A 15,228-nucleotide genomic window follows, 5' to 3' on the forward strand; every position below is an offset into this window, starting at 1 on the left:
ACAACCAACCTCAAAAACCAAACCACGTACCCCATCGCCAAGAAATGCTTTCAAGAATACCTAAAATAAGTAAATTTAACATCTTTGTTCAAAAACTTTGGTCAAGTTCTGTTCAGTTCAACTCCCACAGGACCAAGAGATTCCCTCCTGTAGTAACACCTCCAATTCTTCTCTTCTTTCTCTTCCAACAGCCTCTCCATTCAGGCACATGACCCCAAGAGTATGCAGAATATTGCTGAAGAACCAACATTTAGTGTATTTAAGCACACACATTTGGTTCTGGACAACATTTAAGTGTTTTCCTGAAAGTGCACATCATTTCAAGATTGCTTCCAGCAGCTATGACTAATTAAACTGAAGCTGGACATGTGATTAAAGATTATGATTAAAGATCTGGCACTTAATTTATCAAGAGTAACTGGCTCCACAGCTACCTGCCCATAAACATTTGCTCTCCAAAGCCAGTTCAGGGACCAGAGAATATATAATATATATTCTTGTATGTAATTTATAGTACCATAGTCTCTCCCAGCAAGGTAGCAATTCAGAGGGTTCAGAAGAAAGGATTTTGGGTCACAACCACAAGTATTATGGGTTTACAATGCTTAACACATGTGGAAGTAGGAGGGGGAAGGTAGGGGCAAATGTCTTTTGTATCTTGTATCTTGAGATACCGGTCTTAGATACAAAAATGCCACTGGCATTACTGAAATACAGGTCAAGGATACAAATTATCTTCCTTCAATCAGTAAATTACATTGACTCACTGTTTAAGGATTGGTTTTGAGGACGCTTCTGACACTGGGACATTGAGAGGCAGAAAGTTCGAGAGTAAAGCTCAAAAATTATCAGCAATACACCAATAGTTTTCAGTTTATTACAAATGCCATGAAAGTCAGAAAAATAACACCACATCAGTTGGAAACAAGTGCAGGGAAGGTTGATTTGTGACTAAGCCGCAGTTCCAAAAAAACAAAAAAAAACATTTTCAACTGATAAAAATCCAGATATCCCCAACGATGGGAAGAGTCATTCTTTTCAGAGACTGTCCTGTAATATGGATTATTGCAGAGACAAACACTGAAAATGATGCTGTTCATAGTCACTACACGTACTTCTCCAACACAGCTCTGTTCTACTGAGCAGCAGGAATCTGGTATGGCAGAAAATTGCAAGGTAAAAGAGAATAAGGGAATCTACTAGAGGAATCACTTGAATATTAACCTTTATTCTTTGCTTAAAAATAATAATAAAAAAGAGAGAGAAACCAGATGAAACAATGCAACTCCCATGGAAAAACAAGAATATATCAGGACAAAGGGTAATGGGTTCAAACTGGAACATAAGAGGTTCCACTTAAATTTGAGAAGAAACTTCTCAGCGAGGGTGGCAGAGCCTGGCCCAGGCTGCCCAGGGAGGCTGTGGAGTCTCCTTCTCTGCAGACATTCAAACCCGCCTGGACACCTTCCTGTGGAACCTCAGCTGGGTGTTCCTGCTCCATGGGGGGATTGCACTGGATGAGCTTTCCAGGTCCTTTCCAACCCCTGACATTCTGGGATTCTGTGATAAACCTTGGATAAACCTCTGATCTCCTAGGATAGATCAGCATGGCAACAAACAACATATTTTTTAATAAGTTTAGTGTTTTTCAGTGGAGCAAGTTAAGGATTTCATACACAATAGGATGATACAAGTAAAACAAATCCTGCTTTTTCATCGATAATATATAAATAATTAAAAATACAGCGTTGTTTTGTAATCATCTGGCACTGTATTGGCGCCATACAGGGAAGACAAACCATGACCAGACGCCTGAAGAGGGCAGCTCCACTGGACCCCCCGAGTAATAATCACAACCCACCCTGCACCTTCATGTTTACTGCAGTACATCTGAAAAGAAATACCAGACCGCATCTCTTCAAAATGTTGTCCCTACCCCTTCACAGATGAAAAAGTTCTCTGAATGACTCTACCACTTCAGACTCTTTGGTGATGTATTAACTTTGATGCATTAATTCATGAAGCTCTCAGTATCTCTGAGATCTTGATAAGAGTTGCCCACTGATAAGTGCCACACAGTGCTGTTTTGCAGCAGCTTTTTATTAAAAAAAGTAAAGCAAGGAAACAAAACCAATGTCAAACTTGTGGAGCATACGTTAACGTCACCCTAGGGCTGCAGTAACCTTCCACGCTTTTCTCACTTAACACGTTTTAATTATAGAGGGATTTTTTACCTTAAGAAATAATCCATATTTTATATCCCACAGTGAGGGAAGCCGCCAGGCTCACCTCTCAGGTATTTAACCATACCAAAGAAAGGTCCATTGGTGCAGGAAGGCCAAAGCACTTAATAATTCACAACTTGTGTTATGAAACAAAAGCAGTTTCTAAAAATCCTTCTGGAATACAATACTTGCATCTCAGAGAATTGAAAAGAACATCTTTAAAAATAATCAGCTGCAAGATCTTGTCATTAAGAGGAGACAAACACAGAATATCTCGATACCATGTTTTGGGTTAATACAATTTAATTCTACAAGTCTGGTGTCTCCACAGTTAGGCAGATGCACGGTATGAGGACTTGGGTTAATCCCAAGGAAGAAAGTCAGTAAGGACCATGTCAACTCAAGAACTGAAATTGCATAAGAAAAGCCTGGCCCAAAGCCATCTAACAAGGATCTGTTTGCTTCTACTTTCCTGGAGATGTACGTGCAGCTTTCCAACATTCGTTGGAGTTAAAAAGTTAAATTCCCTGGGGTGATCAAGTATGTCAAGAAATGTGAATAGTCAGACTGTCCTGTCATGAAAAACTGATCGTATTTTCACTTGAATTATGATAGCTCTGAAGACCTGAGTTATCCTGTTCAATGTCTCTTCACGGTTTGCCACTCCTTTCAGCAAGGATACACTCAAGCAGTTTCAAAGAAACTTGCATGGCTGTTAAAAATATCGTTTTGGCTGAAGCAGGTATTTACTAATTGTTTCACAATTAGATCAACATTTGTCTCAGTGTATAAATATCCCATTTTCCTCACCTCAAACTACTACACTTCACCACAATGGTAAATACCTGGTCTTCCACCCATCCAGCAGAGATGGGTTCATCCTGTAACTAAAGAGAAATATATACATACATACATCCCTCCCTCCCTCCCTCAAGACATTTGTCTCAATATTTGTTGAAGGCAGCGAGAATCTCAAGTATCTGTAAAGTCTTGCAGGTTTTTGACATCCAGGGGAAACAGGTATGTGCATGAGAGAGAATCTGATGTCTAAGACTGAAAAACAAACCAATCCACTTTACAGAGACGACGTCTCATTACTGTCTCTAAATAGCACATATATTCCAGGTCACCACTAACAAGCTTCAACACAGACCCCTAAAAGACCACAAAACCAGTATATTTTGCTTTTATCAATACTGGCATTGGACTAAGGCATTACCAGGTACAGATGTGATGCTGATCACTTCAGCATCTGCTCTGGGGTATCTACTGAATTGTCCAGTACCCAGAGTCCTCATATAATACCTCTAGAAAGGAAAACCAACTGAAAAGGTATTTGTCTTAAAATGCCATTAAAAGGAAAAAACAAAAAAACGAAAAAACACAAAACTAAAAATAACTTTTAATAAGAGATGCAGACATGAACAAACAACATTAACAGGACAAACATCCAGCTGCCTTCATCTTTCTCCAGTTAAAACCAGAACTAGAGTACTCTGTGCCCTGAGCTACAGAGCTTAAGGGAACATTTGGAGTGCATGGGAACTGTAAGGAAAATAAAACATGGGCATCCAAAGATACCAAATCAAGCCGTAAAATGCTGGAGTTTAAAATTTAACGATTTATTATTTGGACAGGGTGCAGATATTTAAACCATCCCACATGTCCAGTGAGCCTGTTCAGCACCAATATGTGCCTCGACATCTCTGCTCAGCACCACGGACCCGCAGGATGCCCTGAAGAGGTGTTGAAGGAACAGTCAGGAAGGTTGAACCTTCACCTGCCAAACCACTTATTCACCCAAAAACCAGCACACGCAGCAAGGGACTGGGAATTCATCCGTGCGAGTAACGGCACTGACCACTCAGCACTTCTATGCTAAAAACAACTATTCCAGAATGAAATAAATTATTAGTTACAAGATATACTGGCCTATTCTAATTATATAAGACCAAGGAACTCAAAAAGTCTGCTGGGCTCCATTTCTGACACTTGCTGCCACCTACCTTCACCTTTTCTCACCTTAATTCTCTTATCTATAGAAAAGGTTAAAAAAAATTGTCATTGCCTTGAGGTCCCTATATATGAGCTGCTGTATCAGAGCTGGATATTAAATAAAACGTAACAGGACCTAACCCATTTCTTCAGGAAGATTCAAGTTCACCTAGGATTTTAGGAGGAGTAATCCCAGATAAATCTCATCTTTTCTCTATTTCTGTAACATGATGTTTTTCACCCTGTTCTTCCACTGTGAAAGCTCTCAAGTAAATTTTACTCTTCACCTCTTTTTCTTCCTCAAGTATAATGTCAGTTGTCTTTCAGCATTCAGAAACCAGTCTGATCTCCTGGGCTTTATGTACCAGAATTTGGAGTGATAAATGCTTCTGCCTCACCCCCAGGAATTTCACGTTTGTCTTTAGGGTTTATAGGGATGAATGACTGAAAGAAATAATACATTTTTCTTTCCAGCTTTGCATTGTGTGCTTGCATAAAAAGATTCTAAAATAAAAGGGACATTGATAGCAGCAATACTTCTCAATAAAAGAGCTGCTCATAGGAATTATATACCTGATGATACAGCTTCAAATAAGGACATAAATTATGTGATATTACTTCATTTGATTCTTTGGGGAACATTTAAGTTTAGAGCAAAGTACAGTACAGGTTTTTGCTACTGAGAAATGTCTTTCATTGCAATCTACAGCATATTCTCTCAAATAAATGAACTTCATTATAAATTGCCTTAGCATAAATATACCACACCCCATCATCTTACACAGGTCCAGTGTGGGATTTACTGCAAGAACTTATTGCTCCTCTTAAAAAGGCTGTGAAGAAGCAGACTTTAGAATTAAATTTTGGGTAATATACACAGCAGCTCTTTTTGCTAAGATTACAGGGACTTTCTGCCTCTTCCAGCAGTTCTTTCAGCCTCGTTCTATTACCTCAGACCTTTCACATGACCTGATTTCAGGCAGATGGGGAATCAAAACAGGTAAAAGTATTTGAGCAAGTATTCTTCTGCTTTTCCAACTCCAGATCTATTTATTCCAGTAAAATCTACTTCATTTCTACCTCCTTCCCTACCCACCTCCCAGCCCATGCCACTGACTTCAACAATCAATGAATGAGGGTCTGTTCTTAGGTTGGAAATTGAGAAATAATACATGGTATTAACAGCAATTTCTTCTAGGGATAGGGTTACTGTAAATATTAATACCATCACCACCTATGCTATTCAATATCATATTCCAAACATCCTGGTTTCATACACATTAAATCTTCAAGCTGTTTTTCACCGTCATGTTAATCTATATCTGTTTATTCGGCTTTTTATTCTTCCTTTTTAAAATAAAAGCATCATTCCATGGGAAAAAAATCTCTCTATACTACAGACCTAAAACATGCCTAATTTACCATCTTGCATCCCATTTAGACTCACTTACTTATACCAAAACTTGATCTATTGAAATATCTCATAGTTGCGGTGATCCCACTTCGTGGAAATAACCATTCAGGCTTCAAGACTGAGCTCTGATGGGTGTTTAATTGATGAGCCTCCTGACCTTGTAATATGCATCCTTATCCAATAACCCAGTACCTGAAAATTAGCATCTCCTGGATTCTTAACACCAGAACTGCCATTTATACTCTGTTCAAGATCCGCTACTACTAAAACTGCATAACTGTTGTATAGTTACACAAATATGTATGGCAATATACATTAAGTTACACTCTTACAGTTAGAATAAAGTACCCAAGTCCTTGCTGAAAGCAACATATGGTGTTTTTCTCACACATTCCACCCAAGTATAGAACAGATACATATGGAAAAAAAAAAAACCACATCAATTCTCATTTTTCAGAAACTTTACACGTGGAAAGCTAAAGACTGCACAGTGTGTTGTGATGGATGCACACAGAGGCTCCTTTTCTGTTGGAATGCACATCTTGGGGAGAAAGGAGTGGAATAGGAAAAACATTTAATTAAACTGCCTTTATTCTAGTTTCTATGTGTGATGACTAATAACAGCATGCATCACTGCAGCAGCCATATATAGAGAGACATGCATTACTTCTGCTGAATATATTGTGAGTGAAAGTGTGTGTTTCCCAAAGCTCTGCTGAACAAATTAAAATTTTAATTAATATTCTTTTTCATTATTCCCTTCCTATCCCTCCCCACCACCCCCAAGGATTATGGACCTGAAAGTAAAACAGTACAGTAGCGATTTTAGTGCATGCCAAACAAAATTAACTGGTTAATACAGCAGCCAGACTCACTGTCACATCAATGACCAGTTCTAAAATTAATGATTAAACAAACGTGCCTGACCTCACTTGAGAGGTTTCATAACCAGAGGAAGCAATAGCTTCATAACCCTATTAGGTGTTAACATTTAAAAATCGTATGCATAAGATTAAAGTAATAGCGATTGATTGCAGTTGAGATCTTCCAGTACACCCAGTTGAGCAGCCTTTTGAATTGCCAGGAAAATAATGAAGTCTCTCCTTCATTTAAGGAATAATCTCTTGGCTGCTGCAGTTGTGGTTGAGGAGAAGCAGCAAGACTAAGGAGTTGATGTGACAACATACATGAAGAAACAGTTCTAATTCTTTCTAGGATAAATAGACCTCAGGTGGACAGCACACGTGCATACAATGGATTACATTGTTATTTTGTCTTATGATGTGATGCTATTAAAAAATATAAATTCACAATTAACACATCTGAACATGTATATTATTTTAGTATTTTTCCTTTAAAATCACCCCCCAAATCAAAACCTATAACATTAATAGGAACCTGTCCACTGTGGCAGAAAGGAGAGCTGATTCTCCAATTCTTCCTATGGAAACTGCCTGTTCCTCTTCAAATGCAATGTAATTTGAAAATATTAATTCTGCACTCTCTTTTTAGGGTTTATTGGGGTTTTTTGTCACTTTGCACTTCTACAAAAGCTACACTCCCCTATTTTCTGGGGAATTTTGATTAACTAGTATCTTAGAAGAAGTCATGCTTCAAAGGAGCATCATGTTTATACAAATAGATTTGGTTTTAGTTCTTTATATTGGAAACTGGATTTTGTTGCATTTAAGTTAATCTGGGGCTTTGCTTGTTCCTTTATTAACTACAGTGCTAGAGTTTTCTTCAAAGGGTGATAGAACTATTGAAGCCTGTTAGAAGTCCCACTAATACTGCAACTGTGTTTTTTTCAAAGATGTTGTTGTGATCCAGCTGCCTGCAATGGAGATGGCAAGCAATGCCTTTTTGGAGCTCTTAATGGCATCTGAAATCAAGCATATCACACTGTTTTCATGAGAAATATGCACAGAAACAGCCAAAATCAAAAGTCTTCTGCAATCAGTTGATCTTCCCATGATATTTAACTTTAGGATTGTCATTAAGTAGCCAAAAATGCATCCAGTAGAGGGAACATATAAAATATCCATGAACTAGGGCTTCCATCAAAGATTTCTCTTTGCCTTTGAATTACATTAGGGGAATGGCAGATATCTGACAAAACTGAGATTGGTCACATTCCTTGGAATAACGCACCAACTCCTTCATCACTTTTAAACTGAAGAGACTTGAGAATCACAAATCAATCTCCTCAATTCAAAGGAGCAACGTTCACCAATACACAGATCAATACTCCTTTCATTACCCAACTTGCTCCTCTCAACAGCAATTAGCCAAGATCTCCCTGTCTACCTTACAACAGCATCCCAATTAGGGGATGCCGAGCAAAGCTGTCTCTTGCTCTTGGAGGGGTTTAAATCCAAAACCACAAGATGTGGTATCGCTGAGGGTGAAATATTTCATCAAATGCAGGTGGGAAGAGTATCATGGGTAATATTACAGTAGTTAAAGATTATTCTTTGATAGCATTTATATATGAGACTTAAATGATGAGGTCCCGGCTCACCGAAGTGCCCATTACTCTCATTGCATCAGTGTCACATGCTGGTTCCCTCCATAAAATCTCAGCAGAATTATACCATGTTTAGTAATAAATAGAAGATTAAGCAAGATACTGCACTTTGTGTGAATAAGTGAGGGTTGGGGGATGAGGAGCATTTGCTTTATTTGAGGCTGGGGATTCCCCCCATCTCTTTTTATGAATATTTTTTTCCTTCTTTCTTCCCAGTGACTGAAAGCACAATCTGAAGAAGCAGCATCAGAGGACAAGGTACTCAGTCAGCAGTGCTGCCCAAAGAGTCAGCGACAGCATCTGCTCGAGGTTTAAGGGCCCAGAACAGCAGTAGGACTTTTTTTTCAAGTAAATGTTGAACAAGCAGCAGCTCCCCCTTGAACTAAGACAGAACAGGTCTGCACTTGCCCCTGCAGACAAGCAAGAGAACTTGGCTGCTGCAAGTCGAACCTTCCTAAGCACTGGTTTTGTTCCTGCTTATGCATTTAATCCTAAATATGCGCATAAGCTGCCACTGATGCCTCTTGATTGTGGTTCGGGGAACACATTTGGTAACAGCCACTTGGAATATTGAACAAAAATCAGGTTTTGCTGTTATTTGATAGGCATTTTGTACCTGTAATGTATACATTTAAAATAAATAATATTTTTTTAAAAAGTCAAAGCACTCATGTTTTAACAGCAAACATTCACTGCTGCCTGTGTCGTATATCCAAATGAGAGCTGTCGGTCTGACGCCCGTCATCTGCACCCGTTCCCTGCTGCCTGCCCATTCAGCGTGTGCCACAGACATCTCCCCGGAGTTAATTGTCTGCTCAGCTTTTGTGTCCCTTTCACCCAGGTTTTCTCCAAGCGAACTGCCTGTCATTGCTCAGTTGCTTCTGCATCTCCACAAATTAACTCAGCGCTTGGCATCAGCATCTCTGAGCTCCAGCCAAGGCTGGAACACATTCCTGCACACAGCATGCCATCTAGTGATGGAAAAAATGAGAGCAACAGCCTCAGAACCCTCTGAAATGTTTCCAGACTTCTTTCAGCTTTCCTCTTGACAAAGAGTCCAAAGGAAACATTCAGGGGCCCAATAAAATATTTAGTCGTTTTCCTACATATTGACCCTATAAATAAGAGCAGCACACCAAGGACATGCAGTATCTCCTCTAGGCAGAGCACTGTGGTTATTAAAAATGGATGGTAAAGACATAAATGCATGCAGGGAAAAAAAAACAAACTGAAACTAAACTCATGACAATTATTTTCTTGTATGAAATTTAATGACAAACATAACAAAACACTGGAGGCCGCCCTCAGGTTTTGTACTTGGCACACAACACTTCGCAGCCAGCACAGCATCAGTAGCAATCACACTCCTGAAGAGCGCTAGAAGATGAAGTAAGTGGGAAAACAAGTCTCCTAGAGGATATCAAAATGATGTGGATACATGCATTTTAATTCTTATATGATTGACAATTCCTGTAAGTCATACACAGTAGCCAGCACTTTCCATTTTTTGCAGAAAATTGCAGTATTCCAAAGCACTGAGGGGATTGAAACTCATCCCATCTTCAACAAACCCCACTGGTGGTTCAGACAGTCCAGGTTAGTTTTAACAGCAGGCTAAACTAATCTGCTTTTTCTTGTGTATCAGCAAGGACCAGCTCTTTCATATGGCAAGGAATGCTGTCCTGGATGAGCCTAAGGAATAACCCTAAACCAACCTGGAAATGTTCAGCTGGGAGACGTTTTTTAAACTGAATCGACCTAAATGACTTCAGCCTCAAACAGCAAGAAGAATATAACCATAAAGCTTTAGGAAGCTTCTAATCACAACTTTCACGTGTACTATTATCAACAGAAAATACGGTGCGGGTTGTTTTTTTTCCCTTTGAACAATCTATACACTGAAGAAATTCTACCATAGAAACAGACTGTCGTTATTAAAAGTGTCATAGCAACTAATAACCAAGCAGCAGCTTATTAATAGCCACATCACCAGAGAGAAGCCTTAGAGGGGAAGTACCAACAAATAGAAAAGTATAAAATTTTGCATTAGTTAACATCTAATTAACACTTCCCAAAACAAAATGTGCAGGGAGAATGGGGGAGAAGCTTTAGTTCCTTGAGTTCTGCACACCAAGCTCTCCCGACTCCATTGCATCGGCTGAGTGTCAGAAAAAATACGAAAATTCACAAATTATCAGCGTTTTACCACCATGATACAAACTCCAGAAACCACAGGTTGCTGCTTAGCTGCCCTGGTATTTCACTTTTATCCCATATTGGCTCCAAATCACCAAAGCCCAAGTCCCTACAGCAGCTCAGAGCAGAACAAACCTCTCCCTGTCCCTAAGAGGAGCTTCCCTGCAAATCATCTGAACTTTCCAAAATAATTGAGGCTAACAAACAAAAACATAACCTCTTCCCATACAAAGAAAAAGCCACTAATTACTGAGGCTGTGTACAAGGCAAGGTCAAGCCCAAAGGTGGAATTAACCCAAAACAAATTTACACAGAGACATGGGTCTCACACTCGTATATTGTAAACTATTACAGCACAGCTCACTCCCACACCACTGAATTTCATACCAAAACATTCATTGATCACAGTAGGTTCAGACTGAAACCCCTAACACCAAAGCATAGAGACTCATTTTTATTATTAACAGTTTTGCCTGAACACCCCCAGGCCCGAGTTTTACATTTAAGCCAGACTTCCAACTTATTTTTTTTTCCAAAATAATAAATTTAATTTGATAACTTAATTGCCAAATCACACTTCATTAACCAGAGCACCCAGCAAACAGCTCTTTGTCCCAAAACACCACTTAAAACATCAATTCTGCTTATTTTTAACACCTTAAAGAACACTTAATGCGTTACCAAAGGATCTTGATTTCAAAAGATGGGAAAAGCGCTTCTAAATACTAATAAATAAAAGAAGCCATAACAAACGTTACCTTAAACAGCGTGGCTACTGCAACCGAGCACACTTCTAGAACCGAAAGCAAACACCTTTGTCCTCCCCCCTCTTACACCTTAGCCTTAAGTTAAACCCAGCTGACCCTAATGACTGGCCCTCCCCCTCTGGCCCTTAAAGCCACACCAGGGCTGGTTTAGCCCAGCATTCCTCATGGCATCTCTTTTCTTGCACTTTGGCATAATTTTTCTTACATTTTTGGAAACTTCAATAAATCCCATGTATGCACCAAAACAGTTTCATGTTCCTGGAGGGACAAAGGGGCAGCATCTTAGTTGATGCAACTTGTGTCTATTTTTGCACAGTTTTGAGCAGGTGGCCAGAAACAAGAAAATTCCAGCAGAAATAACAATAATAAAGATAATAATATATTCTCAATCATTCCTCCAAGGGATTGCCCCGAGGCCTCTGTGAGGGTATTTGCACTAAGATGAAGTTGGAAATTTCACAAAGGATCATCTTGTTTCTCCACTGTAATCTTTTCAGTGTAAGGTGATGTTGTAAAATAGAGGTGAATCATAACACTTTCTCACATTGAATGATAATCACCCAAAAACTTGTTTTCAAATAATGTGGACAGAGAAACAGGCAAAGGTTTGTTGTACAACCTTACAGAGTCCCTGATCAATTTGTCAATCCGTTGCCTATCAAACTTTTAGTATGCTCTAAAAATCTGAAACTGGATGTGTGTCTGCATTTTAACTGGTGTTTTTCACCCCCTAGAGAACAACTATTTCAGTATTTACCTGCTGACAGCAAAGCATTTCTTTAAACATAAACCCTTCAGAATTTAAAAGACTAAGCTGGAGCTATCCTGGTTTGTATCACACCATAGTTTTGCTCAAAAAACTCCAACTTTTCAATAAAATGCCCAACCCAATCTTCCACAAAAGTTGGAGGTTGGCAGATACAGAGATGCTGACATGGAGATTAATGCTTCCAAGGCTTGTCTCTTGTTTTATTAATAAATTCCCATTGGAAACAGAGTCCATTCTAGTTCGTAAAAATCTGAGGCTCAGTGGATAAAGGTGCCACAAAGTAGTTACTAAAAAGCTGCATTGTTCTATAATATCTATATGTTTTTAATAATTTACGCTAAGAGGTTTTTTTACTATAATACTTTTATAGCCTATTCAGAATCTATACTTGCTCTTTTTCAAGTTTATATGCTTTTAAGCAAATTTCTCTATGAAACATTAATGTATGATCACATAGCTCTCCTCTGGCCAGAATTAAAGTAAATTTAGATTTAATGGGAGGAGTTTTTTTCTTTTTCCCCTAATAACCACTTTTTTATTCAACAAGATGGCTATTTCTAAGCTGCTGAGATCATGTATGAAAAATCTCAGGTCAATAACACTGCCAAACATACGTTCCCTTCTCCCAGTTTTCCAGCAATTAATTCTGAAAAATTCATGCTGCATCTTACCCTCATTCACTATCAGATGTTCAACTGACACTTTTTCTGTTTATTTGATCAAATATAATCCAGAGGAGATTTTTAGGGGGGGTTTACATGCCAAATTTTATTACATGCTGAGTAGCTTAGCCACCTCACTTTTAATTTTCTTGATAATACCATCCAGTCCTCTTGAACTGCTGAAATTTTAGTGAAGAAATGACTTTCAGTCAGTTGATGCCTCTGTCTTTCAAGGAACTTTATTAACCACCTGTAATGTCTCATGGACAATTACCTCACCTGTTTTACACAACTGGCTTTCAACAGACAATTAGGTGGTAGTAAAGCCTGTACCAATTAGAAATATCAGCCACCTGCGACAAAATGACTGCTGATCACGTAAGAAGTTTTCGAAAAGTATCATCCAAGAAGAGCTCAACATGGTCAGTAGGTCAGAGAGGTTTTCCTGCCCCTCTGCTCTGCCCTGGTGAGGCCACACCTGGAATATTGTGTCCAGTTGTGGCCCCTCAGTTCCAGAAGGACAGGGAACTGCTGGAGAGAGTCCAGCGCAGCCACCAAGATGCTGAAGGGAGTGGAGCATCTCCCGTGTGAGGAAAGGCTGAGGGAGCTGGGGCTCTGGAGCTGGAGAAGAAGAGACTGAGGGGTGACCTCATTAATGTTTACAGATATGTAAAGGGTGAGTGTCAGGAGGATGGAGCCAGGCTCTTCTCGGTGACAACCACTGATAGGACAAGGGGTGATGGGTTCAAACTGGAACACAAGAGGTTCCACTTAAATTTAAGAAGAAACTTCTTCTCAGTGAGGGTGGCAGAGCCTGGCCCAGGCTGCCCAGGGAGGCTGTGGAGTCTCCTTCTCTGCAGACATTCAAACCCGCCTGGACACCTTCCTGTGGAACCTCAGCTGGGTGTTCCTGCTCTGACAGGTGGATTGGACTGGATGAACTTTCCAGGTCCCTTCCAATCCCTGACATTCTGGGATTCTGTGTGATTCTGTGAATTTGGGGCAACATACCCTTTCTTTGTTCAGCGTTTTAATGAAGGTCTTTATTTGGACAAGCTGTGGGAATTGTGTCCAGTGCATTTTCTGAGAAAGTCTTTGAAACCATCAAATTGTAACACCAGGTAGCCCCCAAAATATTCAGTCTTTGGATGAGTCCACCACGAGCATAAATGGAGAAGAAAATTTCTGCTCTTCATTAGAAGCACAGATCAGTCTGCAACAAATGTACGTAAACTTCAGCAAATATTTTTTAAAACAACAGCTTCCTTACTTCTCAAACAAAAGAAAAAATACATTTAAAAAAGGAAACCTGGACAAGAAAGCCATGGGAAAGGGCACACTACTAATATACAATTCCAAATGTACCATACCTGGTGAACTGTTAATTATATCCGATTCCACTAACAGATCTCACTGAAGAAATCCACCCTGATAAAACTAAAATAGCCTTACAGTGGTTAGAAATAAATGCCAACATGTACTTAAATAATTTCCCTTTTCCCAAACTGTTTTTCTTTGCAGCTTCAAACAAAAGAGGATGGAGGTGCTGGGAAGGAAAAATCAAGAAAATAATGTTTCTCCCTTTTAAGAAATGTCTTTCAAAACATCCCTGTTGCTTTCATTCTAATTAGACCATAATTCAAATAGTCACTGCCATGACAATAGATTTATTTTTATTGCTACCTAAAATTGTGCATGACATTTTTTTATTCTGTGGATGTCTATGGGAAAGATCAGAAAGGTGGAGAATTCAGCATAGAACAGTATTTCCAGTAACCAAGGTCCTGAGGTTGAAGTTAAATCTGACTTGATCATAAGGCTTGACCATATGCCCTTAGAACCGAAGTTAGTCCCAGTATCTAGGAGTAGTTGCCAGTGTCTTGGCATTAAGACTAGAACTGGTTATTTTTGGTTTTGTTGGATTGGTACCATAATGAGACGGTTTAACAGATTAAACCAAAATCCATACTTCAACCTTTATTCTCCCAGGTTCATGTTTTGATGTAGCCCCAGCACCTTAAGGTGAGGGAACTGTAGCAAGTCAAAGATTACCACAGTCGTTATAACCTTTACACAAAAGCAGTATATCAAAGTGTAAACTGTGCCTCTGCCAAGTAAATGTTAATGAGTAGTATCTGGAAAGGTTAAATATAAATACATGTAATTACAGCTTGCTAGTGACAAGAAATTATTAGTTTCTTTCTTCCTCAGAAGGCATTGCTCCAAAACACTAAACTGAAATAAAAGTATATGTATCTAATGCTGCAATCACAATAGCGCTTGGAGAGCTACAATTATATCAATCAGTCAGGAATAAGTTGAATACATATCACTGCAGATGCCCTCAGTCAGTTCTGTATTCCCCTGTTCCAAATAAATGTATAGAGATTCGTCAGAAATCTGCTCTGAAAACAGAAATTTAAAAATTGCATTGAGAAATCAGCTCATTTATATTTTAGAAACATAATTTCACAATTGTAGTTGAAAAAAACCCACAAATCAAGCTCAAAGAGTAAATATCTGTTTTCGTTCATAGGTGGAACAGAAAAATGTATTTGCTAAAGAAAGTATTTAAATGCTCTATATTCGTTTTTGATGGGTGGGGGAAAATTCTTTTCTTCCCCTGAAGGAAAAAAAATGAATTTGTTACTAACTGCACTAAAAACAGAGCCA

The sequence above is a fragment of the Patagioenas fasciata genome, chromosome 9 (assembly GCF_037038585.1).
Source record: "Patagioenas fasciata isolate bPatFas1 chromosome 9, bPatFas1.hap1, whole genome shotgun sequence".
Taxonomy (NCBI): Eukaryota; Metazoa; Chordata; class Aves; order Columbiformes; family Columbidae; genus Patagioenas; species Patagioenas fasciata.